The 13,877-nt window shown below is 36.1% G+C and overlaps 1 protein-coding gene across 1 annotated transcript in view; it reads right to left on the bottom strand.

Moving 5' to 3' along the window:
* FUT9 (fucosyltransferase 9) overlaps positions 1-13,877 on the bottom strand; it is a 107,579-nt gene that overhangs the window by 32,562 nt on the left and 61,140 nt on the right. The window contains exon 2 of the mRNA XM_072408662.1: positions 75-238. The gene's annotated coding sequence lies outside the window, so the exon portion shown is untranslated. The remainder of the gene's footprint in view (positions 1-74; positions 239-13,877) is intronic.

The following is a 13,877-nucleotide window of genomic DNA, read 5'->3' as shown; positions in this document are numbered from 1 at the left end:
TTTAAAATACTTTATACATTTTACATGTTATCAGTTGCTTTTAAAGACGGACATGACATTACACATGACATTACCTTCAAAATGCTTCTTTACTTTGGATTCATCAGGTTTGCAAAGCTTATGTGGACAATGAAGAACTCAAGTAGCTTGGTCCCTCATGCTTTCAGAACAGCTGGGCATTTTCATTGATGATGCAAAGGCAAGATTCATGAGTACATAGAGAATTCAGAAGTCTGTTCTGAAAAGTAAAAGATAAGAAACACAATAAACCTCTTAATGTAAAGTTTTAGAATGACTCATCAGGTAAGTAAATGGAATAGTCTAAATTACCTGGACAGCTATTTCTTACAATGCAAGACCATTTCAGAATTTAGTGTTTCACTTTCCCATGTTATTTTACAACTTAAAATAAGAATGAGGTTTCGCCACAACTAATGGATAACAGGGGTTGTCTCACAACCTCGTTTTTTATGACATCAGCCAGGGGAAGTTCAGCATTATAAAAAAAATACTAAATAAATTATTGGAGTGATGGAATATTAGATACTAAGGTAGGTATCTACCTTATGAATATCACCCTTAACTTCCTGAGTGGTCACTGGGATGGGAGGTCAACAGAATCTCTCTTTGCAATGGGATAAGTGGACAATAACACTTTTACTGACAAAGATTTAGAACCTATAGTCAGGGCTTGCATTCCACCAACTGCATTCCCCATAACATAAGGAATAATATTAGTATAATATAGTATATATTATTAGTTTTGCAATACAAGACCAATCCCACAGTGATTTGATTTAAAGTATACCACTGAAGTAGTTGCCGAGCCAAATAATATTAGCAAAAAAGGAAGAGGGATGAAAGAGATAGCGGCTCTTTATGGCAAGGTCATAGATCTAATATATCCTAAAAACTTTTATTCAACTTTATAAAATAAACAAATTTGTAAATAGCACACATTTTTAAGAAAAAAAAGATACTGACACATCTTGTCAGATTTGACAAAACACTAATTTTTTTAAGATACTCTCACATGTCAAATATGTTGTGGATCAATTATGCCAAATACAGGTATAGTCTCTCCCAATGCGTTTCACCCTCATGGGTTCCTCAGGGAGTTTTGAGACCTTGGTATATTGACCTGAAGGCAAAAATAAAGAGTGTATTCCCAGTATACTTCAAATAGGAAATAACAAAGGGTTGACAAATTTGGAGGCTTTGAACAGTATTTTATTGGTTGGGGATATGTTGTTTTTCAACTGCTTATAGGCAAGAATCACATCTCACTGGATAACGTAATTAGGTTGGGACATTTTTGCTTTTTGCATGTACCTTTTTGCTTATTAATTGGAGAAAAATTGAATTGAGCTGTAGGGGTTTATCAAATTTGGAAATATTGAGGAAACAAATTCTATGTGGATCTTGATTTAGAAGTCTTGGATGATGGGGAAGCAGGCAGATGTTCATTCCTACTTTCTAAAATGAGGTCCTAGAGATATGTGGTGCCTTATCTTCCCAAATTGTATGGAAAGGTATCCAAAATAGACAATTACATGATGTAGGGAAGGAAAGAAGGATGAACTGGCGGCAGCCGTCCAAACTCCCTTTCCCTTCGGGTCAATATACCAAGGTCTCAAAATCCCCTGAGGAAGCCCACGAGTGTGAAACGCGTTGGGAGAGACTGTAACTGTATTTGGCATAATTGATCTACAACATATTGGACTCCAAACATGTGTTTGGTCAAATCTGAAAAGAAGTGTCAGTATCGTTTTTTTTCTTAAAAATGTGTGCTATTTACAATTTTTTTTATTTTATTAAGTTGAATAAACGATTTTGAGATATTTTAGATCTATGACCTTGCCATAAAGAGCCGCTATCTCTTTCATCCCTTTTCCTTTTTGCTAGTATATAATATTAGCCATTTTAAATTTACATTTAAATTGCCTAAACTACATTAATATTTAATAACAATTAGAACCAAGATGTGTTTTTTTACTCTTTTCACACTATAATATATTGTATTATGTTTATTAAAACAGCCTGAATTTCTATATTGTATAACAATAATTTATGTAATAATGGTCAAATGATGAAGAAGTTAAAATAATGTCCTTCATGTTTATTCTCATCAAGAATGCCTGATTGTGTTTCATAATAAGATACTGTGTAACCTTGAAGAAGCCATTAAACTGCATGTGCCTCAGACATTAATATCATATTGTAAAATCACTGGGCTGTTGATTCAACAGACTCCCTGTCAGCAATATGTTACATCAATTCCAGCTTTAAAAGTTTTACTATTCAGGAGGTAAAAAGGCCATTTTTTGCTTAGGAGACTAAAGAAAAAATAATAATAAAAAAATAACAATCATAAAAACAGAACTTAAATATAATATTGCTAAAACAAACACTCAAACTTCGAATTATTAGCAAATTTGTGCCTATACCTAAATATAATGGTAAATATGTCCTAGCTCAGCACAGACTCTACATCAGCAAAAAGTAAATCATCACCAATTACCAACAAATTACCTAATAATGGTATATATATATATATATATATATATATATATATATATATAACCCCTTAGCAATTTCTGAATAAAGTATAAATAAAAAAAAAAAAATAATAAATTCAATAACTTAAAAAGCTAATGTCTGTCCTTCAGACATCAAACCACCTATCTTTTCTCCATGGGCAAAGCAGACACACTAGCACATTCATACTGCAGAAGCTGAAACTATAAGTGAGTATTATATCAGTAAGAAGTTGACTTTTTAAATACTGTCATCCAACAATGCTTAATATTACATAGGTCTTGTATATTGAATGGCTCTATTCCAATGACTTAACTTGACCATTGAAGGAGACCAACAGCATTTATTTATGTGATGTCTTTATCAAGACCAAACAACAAAATGGCAAACGATGGGAACACACAAAACTCTTGATTATGTTGCAGACAAAACATTATAAGATAACATAATCTAATTGTATCATAAAGAATTACTGCGGGGTTACATAGAGCGCATGATAGTATATCTGGAAGCTTAATATCAACATAATAATTTAAAATAATTTATTACAGAATGCTATACCACAATCAGCAATCTTTTATAATACAACACATACGGTTAACCTAAGATCACTTCAAGCATTGAACCTCTCATATTTGTACTACAGATGGAATGGCCACAGTATAACAAATACCAGAAGCACTATCAGGGAAATAACATATCCCTTCCAAGTGAAAGTCTAATCACTATGGTGGTATTGGGGTTTCACCATGGTGGTATGGTGTACAGAAGAAAGGTATTTCCTAAACAAGGTTTTTCATTTTGTTAGTTTTGTACATCATTACCTAATTTATGTTAAATATCAAAGAGTAGAGTCTGTTTTAGGTGTATCTATTACCAGTGTGTCAGACATACGCATTGTTTTAAAAAACAGGGATTTAGCTTTGATATGACATCTTGTGTTAATGCTATCTTATTTTACAAGGTTTTCAATGTTGGTATAAAGTCTTCTTTGTAAATGTTTTTTTTAGATGGTTCATTAACAGTTCTAGGAGCTGTCAGCTTCAGAGACACTTCTACAAGTAAGACTTCACACAGGTGTAGTCTCGTTTATTATTACTGTTTATTTATAAAGCTACAACATATTATGCATCTGTCTGCAATAAATAGGGGTTGTAAATGATGAATAAAAACAATGACACAGGAGGGGGAGAGGATGCTGCCCAGCAGAGCTTACAATCTAATACATGCGGGAGAGTAGTACATGATGGGAGGGGGATAAGGAATGATGGGTTAGGAGATAAAGGCGAGTAGGCAAGTTTGAAAAGGTGGGTTAAAGGGCTCTTTTAAATGTGCGGAATGTAGGAGCAAACATTATGGGATGAGGAAGGGAGTGGGGCAGCTCTTCTGAAGTCTTAGAGCTGTGCATAGGAAGAGGTTATGAGTTAGGAAGCCAGAAGGAGCATTTAGATAAAAAGCAAACCAAGAATGTGCACCACTACAATTTAGGATATGAAGTTGAGGACATTAATCAACAGTGTAAAATGCAAAGGTCTAGGAGAAGGGGAACCTTTACCGAGGAAACTTTGTGGTTTCATATTCCAACCACCAATAAAGTAATTGATTTGCTGTGTGATGCAATTGGTGTTCTACACATCTCTGCTCCCCTTTGATCCTTTAATGAGTATATCTGTTCAAGTCAGTTTTCCCTATTATCTATCTTTCTTTCTAGGTTATTTTTGGTTTCAGTGTTTTATTCAGCCTTTTCAATTCCAATATAACAGTCTCTAGGTTTTCTCTTTTTTTCTACACCTTATGTGAAACCTTCTATTATTACTTGTTTGTTTCTGTTCCTGAGTTTATGAACTGATGATACAGGTTTTATTTTGATAATGTGTATATATAAATGTACTGTATGTGTATATTGCTTTATGAAACGATGTAAACAATAGCACATCGTACTAATTTTCTATGCACTTTTTTTATATTAGTAAAAACAACACATATTTAGACACTGTTTTTTTTTGGGGGGGGGCATGGCTCCCTTCATTGTGGTTGCTGTGTTACAACTATAGCCTCCCCATACACTAAATCACCCTTTCACAACCAGGGTTCTGTAGAACCCCAGGTTTCCTCAAATTATGGCTGATTGACCTACCATTTGATGATGCCTTTATAGATCTGGGTAGAACACTACTTGATGGAGCCAGAGGCTGCATGGGTCCAATTATGTTTTATAGTTTATAAAGTTGGTATCTCATTCACAACTGTGGGGGACAGTCTTTACACTGGGAGCTTTAGGAGTTTTTTTATATACTAGATTAATTTGACTTTAACTACCCAATCGAGTTCAGGAGAGTTTTCCCTATTTTGATTTTCCATACCTGATTGGCCTCTTGAAGTGCACATAGGCTAGCAGATAAATATTCATTTTCAGTTCTGTTAAGTATTTTTCTATATACATTTTCATTTCTGAAAACATGTTCCTACAGTGACTAGCCCTTAATGAGCTCCTTTCAGCATCTGAAAGGGTCGGCTGTGGGAAGCTGTTTACATTATATAAAACTGTAATGATGAGCATGGCATTTCATGACATTCCAGTCTGCCTTCTTGGAAACTGATTTGACTATTAAATGTATGAACAAAATATCAATTACAGTTTTTTCGAACCAAGCAATCTCTGTCTTCAGAAAAGGATATGTTGCAAAAGTCAGCAAGTGTTACAAAAATACAGGAGAAGCATCATTGTTCTGCATTTAAACAGAGAGATGTATTTTTTATGGTCTGTTTGTTAAAAATACAGGGGTCAGAATACAAGTTCAATATAATTTCATACACTGCTGAACTTGGATATATACAGAAACCTGCATTCAGAAAGGTAAAAACAATATTGTATGCTTGACGCAAGCTATTATTATTTGCTGATGTATTTATATTTCAGCCTAAAGGTAAGTGCGTTTTAAAGTCCCATTCATCTTTGTATTAAGGTAACATAATGAAATTCATTGCAGTTAAATGCTAAATTATAAACCGCCGTGGATATGTCATGTCAAGATAGTGGCATTCAAAGTATTTTAACAAAGAAAATGCAGGGATTTGTGCTGCAATTATTTAAAACATTGGAGCCTTCCAGTATCATTATTTTTGTGTTATGATAAATAACATTTAAGTGCACATTTTGCTTTTTTATGTTAACTTTTTATGTACAATGTTTGTCTGTTACATAGATTGTCAGGGTGGACAAGTCTTGATCTCCTGAGCTGGAATCCTACTCCATTAGCTTTCACCTACCTAAATATACAATATAAGTATATGCAAAGGTAGGATTAGTTTCTTTGTCCTGGTTTATTGTGGCCTATTTTGTTGGTGGACAAATTTACCTCTATTGGTCCTGGTGACTGATATAAAGGGTATGAAGGTGTGGCAGATGAAAGAGTAAAAACTGTGCTTAACGAATGGACCCATCCCCTCCCTTTCCCACAAGCAATACCCCCATTAAATAAAATAGCCAGTTTACTTACCTAGATCTGTGGTCACATAAAACTTTTGGTTAAAGTTCTAGACTGCAGATTATGTGTTCCTTTCATTGGCTGGTCATGCACCTCATGGAGTAACATGAATACTTGCTATTGGCTGTCTTGTGGCAGAGTTCTCCCGGGTTTCAGAAAACTGCAGAAGCATGATTACCTCTTCACAAGTGGACCAGTTGGTTAATGACACAAACTGTAACACTGGACCATAGGTCTGCACTCCAGTAGGAACATGACAGCATAATCAGGAGCAAAGTGTGTGTGAGCTAAGTAGGGATGAGAGATAGGTTGGTGGGGGGGTTTGAGGAAGCTTTAGGAATTCATGACTGCTTTACATAGTATTCAATAAATCTAAAATAAATTTTGTCTTGACTGCTATAGAGGAGTTGTGTAAGAAGCATAAACCTTGGATGCATTTGAGCATCAGCAGGAATTCTCCATCTACACTGAAAGGTCACTACAAGACCAAACACATTTGACATGACAGACAATGTTTCTAAATAGAGTAGATTCACAAAGATTTTTATTCTGTTCACATGCAGTTTTCTGTTCAAGTGAAGTGAATGAGACCTTAACAAAGCATTGACATGTGTAAGCAGGTACAATATGAAACTGTGAAAGGTGTTTTAACTCTGAGTGAAGGCCATAAAAATTCTGTGTACCATATGAACAGAACATGTATTTTGTATTATATTATTCAAGAGAAAAATTGATATAACATATTAGAGCAATTATTTTAATGGTCAATATCTCGAGTTTTACATTTTAGCCAATACAATTGTCATGTACTGAAAAGCTCTACAATGTTCTTGTCTTTATCATTTGCAGATGAGTTGTAATAGGACCAATTTTTCACTTTTTCAAGTGGGTCACAAGAATAAACAAAGTGACAGACTTTTATGGTAAAGTAGTGTTTTATATCTACTGTTTGTCAGTAGATTTGTGTCCACCAGCAGTGATCAGCACTAAGGAATCAATAATATTAGCTACCAGCCACATCATACTGAATGCAGTCACTGACAGATTTCTCACAGCAGGGTTTATACCACATTTTGTTTACAGGCTCTGATGCACAAACACACACAGGGAATTTACAGTGAAAAAGCACCATCAGCCATTTCAAAGTATGATGCACAGCACATAGCTAACTGTTCCAACTAATTCTTTGTTTCCCCTCAGTTTTCCCTACTGTTAGACTGACGTATTAAAATTCTTCATAGTACATTCAAATTGTACTATATATGCCCTACAATATCTTGTATCTTAATATGCCAAAATAAAAGAAAGTAGTAAAGTAAATTTTGGGTTAAACCATTTTTTTCACATTAAGATTCCTGTTCAACTTTACTAAAGACATGGCCCACCTCCTAGATTGTAAGCTTTTTGCGATAGGGTCCTCTCCTCCTGTGTCACTGTCTGTATCTTTCTGTCATTTGCAACCCGTTTAATGTACTGCGCTGCGTAATATGTTGGCGCTATATAAATCTTTTTTATTAATAATATTAATGAAAAAATTATTTAATAAATATAAATATATAAAAAAAATAATATTAATGGCAGGAGCGTGTCTTTTGCCTACGTGCGTTGTGCTCTTATATGTTCCTGTGTCACAAAGATGGGTGGTATGCACTCATTTACACTTTGGGATCTATTTATAAAAAAGGAAATCAGACATTCACTTAAAATATTCCATTATGGGAATATTTCAGGTCCTTGTGTATTAATGGCAGTAACTGATTCCCACCAGGGAATGTCATGTGTCCTGTTTTATATATAGAGCCCTTTGTATTGCTTTGTGGCATATAGAAAATGTGGTAGTATTGTATGTGCATCAATAAATGAGAAGGCAAAGATTATAATTGAGTATTTTTGATATATTCATGGATTTTAGTCTCTCTATCATAGGATATACTCAGGGATCTAGCAGATAAAAAGTAGTATCACTCTGCAGACTGATCTTGTTTGCTGTAAACCTTGCTGTCTGTTCTGTAAGCAGTATTGATTTTTTATATTTTGGCAGTATGCTACCTGAAGCCAGAAGATTTGAGATATGCAGTAAAAGCACAACTATGCTTCCACCAAAACGAAATGAAAACACAGTGTCATCCCTCAATAGTGCCAATAGTTAAATGCTAAAATCATCAGCTTACACCCTTGCCTCATCCTAATTGGATAAATCTTCTAATGCTACAGAGGAAATCTCTGGATTTGGACAGGGCTCTTAAGCTTGTCTTCAAGTGTGCTCCACAGCTATTCTATTTCATGGCAGAAAATTTGGATTATTTAACCCTTCCAATGAGAACTCTTTTAAAAAGCTAAACCAAAATAATCATATTTAGAATGTAAGGAAGGAGAAATACTGTTAACCTTTTCAGCTCTTACCTATTAAGGTTTTGGAAAAATTAGTTTAATGCATTATAATATAATGTAATGTTCATTGTGTTTTACCAGGTAGATCTTTGCATCTTTACATTTAAAACTGTTTTTCTTCTCATTTTATTTATAAACTGCCCCTGTATACAGGCTGCAGAAAATGTTGAATTTAAGGTAAATATATTAACTGTACTGAACGCTCATAAATCACATCAAAAGTGTATCATGATGGTATACTGGGCTACTTCAATACGCAGGTTCTATTTGCACTTCAGAAAATGGGGTCACAGTGTCTGCGCCATCCAGGTAAAGTATGGTCATATTTCAGGAATGCAGCTGATGTAACCACTTCTCCAATCCCTCATGACTGATCATGCAGAATCCTGGCAGAACAAAGACTGGCCATTGTGGACAATAGCAGTAGAAGACGCTGTTGTGGGTCACTGTGTTTTTTTTTCACAGCCAGCATACTTTGATGATATTTTTTTTAGTGCATGAGTGCCTGATCCTACATGTTTGACATACATTTTACATACATTGCTTTTTCAGTGCAATGGCATCTGATGATGTGAAATAAAATTGCCAAATGATAGAACCCTATATAACACCACCTCTGAACTCAAAACATTAGGTGATGAGTTATACAACATAATTATATAGTGTGAGGGGTTACACCCAGGATCGCCTTTGCAAGGACACTTGTCTGGTTCATCCAACACAGATCACAGACCAAGGTATCAGCCTTAAGCTGGCTTACAGCCAGGTTTATTGAAGGTTGCAGGTAAAATAACAAAACAGCAAAAGAAAACCTTGCCTGTCTGGTACTTACTTTACATCAGACATCCCTGTCTATCAGCTGGAGGGCTTCTCCCTGTCAGCTCAAAACCAAGCTTTCAGCAACCTTCCACTCACTTTTGAGCTCACTCACCCAGACCGACTTTCTGAGTCTCTCACATGAGCTCCCTCACAGACCGACTGTCTGTGTCTCCAACAGAGCTTACTCACACAGTCCACCTGTTTGTGTCTCCAAACAGAGCTCTCTCACGCAGTCCGCCTGGCTGTGTCTCCAACAGAGCTCACTCACACAGTCCACCTGTTTGTGTCTCCAAACAGAGCTCTCTCACGCAGTCCGCCTGGCTGTGTCTCCAAACAGAGCTGAACTCACACAGACCCCTGTCTGTGTCTCTCCAAATAGAGCTGCACTGACACAAACCCCTGTCTGTGTCTCTCCAAGCCAAGCTACTGACTGAGATCCTGGCTTTATGTTAAATCCCCACCCTCAGTGCTTCTTCATTAATTATCATACAGGTTCGAGTCTTCCACCTGCTACGTCACATAGGAATCTTGGGCAAATATATCTCCCTTTTACCACCAATCCTGCATTGGTGTCACAATAGGAAAAAATATTGTAAATTTGACATGAAACTAAACATTGACATGAAACTAAAATAATTGTTAAGTACCATCATAACAGAACCTTGTTTCTCAAAGAAATAGTACTTACTCCTTTAGGGCATTGGCCCCTTTATTTGTACTCAATTATGTAGTGGGAATAAACCATAAATCCCAGATCTTAAATGACTAGGTATGGATCTCTGATCTTCATGGATAGGGGCAGGCCCTTGACATCCTGAGATTACAGGAAGTGGGTTGAAATATTCTGGGCTGGACTAGTAAGTAGGTGACAGCTCTAACAATAGGGTGAGTACAGTGACCAAAGCTGCTTTTTTTTTTAAATTCATACTAGAGGTTGAATTTTTTCTATTTTTTCTGAGACTGAAGTTGGGCATTAACAATGGTGTGCGCAAAGGTTACTATTACAGGCAGCAAAAATCACAATATAAAGTTATATAGATTACAGAGTTCCTGTAACATACTTAAAATCAGCATGATATCAGCATGTCAGCAATGGCTACTTGTAGTATGTGTTAGGGTTACAATGCAGAAACACAATCAGGAGCATCACATCTTTGGAATGGCGACCAGGGAGCAATTGCTCAACAAACCAGAGCTCTCTAAGCACACTAAAACTTTAAATAATTATAGAGAATAAAATTAAAACATTTTCTTCCTTTGACAATGATGCAATTAAAGGTTTTTATGAAGATCATTTATTTACAGGAGAACCTTAAAGAACTCCTCTGGCACAGTCCATGAAACTTTATATTTATTAGAGATGACTAAACTATTGTTCTTGTTAGCCAGGGGCAATGGTAGAAAATGTGGGTGATACCTTTTGGGTAGCTGTTTGAATATATCGTGCTGCAAGGTTTCAGAAACAGTTTATTTCATCATGCCGTCTAAAACAGTATCCAGGTTTACTTTACTATTTATTCTTTACTGTTCTGTGTATTTTGTTATGCACAGTACACAAATGTATATTTATTTGTTTTGAATCACAATCACAAAGTGTTCATTGTCTCTGTAATTGCTAGTTGCTGAGCAGACCCCAGGTAATCTTCGCAAAGTAGGCTTAAACATTGTGTTAGTTTTATTTGCAATTGGCAATTAAACTGCCAGTACTAATTTCAAGGTTTTTGGCAAAATACTTGCTTTTAGATTTTAGTCATATTGTTTATATATACATATGATCAGCACTGGATGCTGTTAATGCCCTTTTATTAGGACATTTTAGTCTACATTTACAGGATAATATGTAACACAGGCTGTATTTGCTAACAAAAACAAGCAATTAAACCTGTGAAATTTCTCTTTTAGCTGGGTCACTGTGTATCAAGTAGTTGGTTCAATCATTTTTACCAATGTGGGGAAATGTCCCAACATTTATATCCATACATCAGAAACAACCTAATCCAATCATCATGGAATGTGACACTGCCTATATTGATTGTCCAAAACCAGGAGGTGTGTTCTTTGTGGAACCACTCTGTTCTATTAATATAATCCCATCCCTGGTGTCAGGATGTCTGCATGTGAGTAAATCTTCAAATAAATGGCTGAAGGTGTTATTTGTTGTCAAAACACCAAAAAAAAGTATGGTCAGCCTCACTCCTGGTAAATTTACCCATTTAGTGTGGCTAGGAGAGGAAAGTACAAACACCTTATTCATCATTCTCGCAGGCTACCTCTTCTCATTGCAACTGGTCCCCTAAAGCTTGCCAATCTTTAGGGGACCAAGTACTCTGATGTCATTGCAGAAAATGCATAACAAAACAACTATCCATTATAAGCAAATACATTAATTAAATACATTGAGAGCCCTACTCATCCCAGGAGCCTGGGAGATCAGAAAAAGAGAGTCAGCTAAGAAGTAATGTATTTCATATAGTCTTTTAAGCGCATGGGGATTTAAGGGAATTAGATTTTTGAGCAAATGTCAGTGTTCAGTTATTGAATTACATATTGGATCTATCATTTCTAATTCTGCTCACTACTCTGAGTTTGATTAACTAACATACCTTAGGAATAATACCCTTGGGAATGAACAAGTCACCAAACTTAAGCCTCTTGAAGACAAAAAAAGAAGTAGTAAAGCTACGTACACACTTCCAATTATTATCGTCGGAAAACGAACGACGAACGTTCCTGCACGATATACAGGAACGATCGTATAGCACCGATCTTGCACATAGAGGTAACGACACGATCGTTCGTAGATATTGTACACACAATAGATACGATCGTTTAAGCGATAGAGGAAGATGTGCACGACAGGAAAGTGAACGGACGTTCGTTCATCACGCATGCTCTGAACATGGACGATCAACTAACGACCGTACACACGAACGATGTTCAACGATCGTCGTCCAATCCGATCCGTCGGTCCGGTCGTTCGTTTCCAGCGACTTTCCTCGTTCGTCGGCGTCGTTGGTTACTTTTTTACGAATGATATTTTGCCCAATCGATCGTTCGTCGTTAGATTGGAACGATAAAAATTGGAAGTGTGTACGCACCTTAAGAGTTTGTGACATATGCCACTGTCAATATTTCCAAATGCCTGTCTGTGACTGTACAGCAATGGGTGGAAACACAAAAGTCAGCATTAGCTGTTAGAATGAAATATTGCAATATTGCACTGTGCTGGTAATATATTAAGGGAAATGGCCAGTGTACATAGGAGCCTTGTGACTAGTGGTAAGGGATGTAGGCAGAACTAAAGCACTGACAGGTATCTGAATGTGAACACAACATGCCACTTTTTATGATATAAGATTGAAAATATCTACTGCAAAGGAGTCAACACAGATTTGATGAACCCTTCTCATCTAAGCACTCTCTGTTATGGTTCACCAAATTCTAGATCATTGGCTTAAGTGTAATTTAGCCATTTTAAAGTGTAGGCTTAACTGTAATTTAGTCATTTGAAAAACTGGGGGTCACATAGGTTGTCACAGGTTTTTAAGGTTTCTGTGCTATAGTGGAGATGAGAAGTTTTAACAAAACCAGCTAGTGGCAGGCCATACCATTGGTTCCAAGGATGGAAAGAAGTGCTAAAGTGGATGGTCTCTCCAGGTGGGTCAAAAGGTCTTGGTAACTACATATTAGTACATAATTGTTCCTGAATAACATAACATGATATAGTACATTTTTGTTTTTTATCTAAAATCCGTTAAATGAATCAATCCATAAATTTGGGTTTAACTAAACATATGCTAGAGTAAACATATTTCTTGTTTTCCCAGAGAATAAAGTGCCCTATAAACACACATCACCACACATTTCTGTACTGTATATATGTCTATGCTTTTACATTTCAAGATCACAAAGAGCTGTGTTCAGTGAAACAGGATTAATGAACTACTTAAAGGCTGTAAGCAAAAGAAGAGAAGATAAAGGATTTCACAATGACTTTTAAACAAAGGTAATTATATAAAAGTATTTATACTAATGAATTACATTTTCTTACATCTCTTGTATTAAGGTGCTTGCTGTCAGAAAAAAAGATTTGCTTAATTAGCTATCATTTAAACTTTCAGTGTAATTTTTCTTTGTTCACAGAGAATAAGAATATGACAGACTAATATTTTCTGACAATTGTATTGTTTTATAAATACATTACCTATACCTTTTATTGGCTAAATTGCTGCATATTCAGACAGCTACATTACCAATACAATTATTTGCATCAAACCAAAGTATATGTGGGGGGCGTGCCTACGTAACGACAGCATGAGCTTGTGTATTGTTAGAGCTCCGTGCACAGTGCCGCTATTTCAGTGACTTTTACCGGGTTTTGACAGGTGACTCCGACGGCTTCCTGATGTCTAAAGGCAAGAAGACTAGGGGAGGAGGTAGGAATCCTGGCTGAGCGGACTTAACAAAGTTTTTCCCTGCAAACTCTCATGACTCAATGGAAGGAAGGGAAAATAATATCGTGCCAATGCGCGCCTTAGCAGAATGCTATGAGGAGACAGAGCACATCACGCGGTATGCTGAGAATTCTCCTTACCTTGCTGATTAGGGACCCTCTTCAGCTATGTCCTCCGCATCCCTGGG

The sequence above is a fragment of the Pyxicephalus adspersus genome, chromosome 4 (genome assembly GCF_032062135.1).
Source record: "Pyxicephalus adspersus chromosome 4, UCB_Pads_2.0, whole genome shotgun sequence".
Lineage (NCBI taxonomy): Eukaryota > Metazoa > Chordata > Amphibia > Anura > Pyxicephalidae > Pyxicephalus > Pyxicephalus adspersus.
This window is presented reverse-complemented; position numbering and strand designations above follow the sequence as displayed.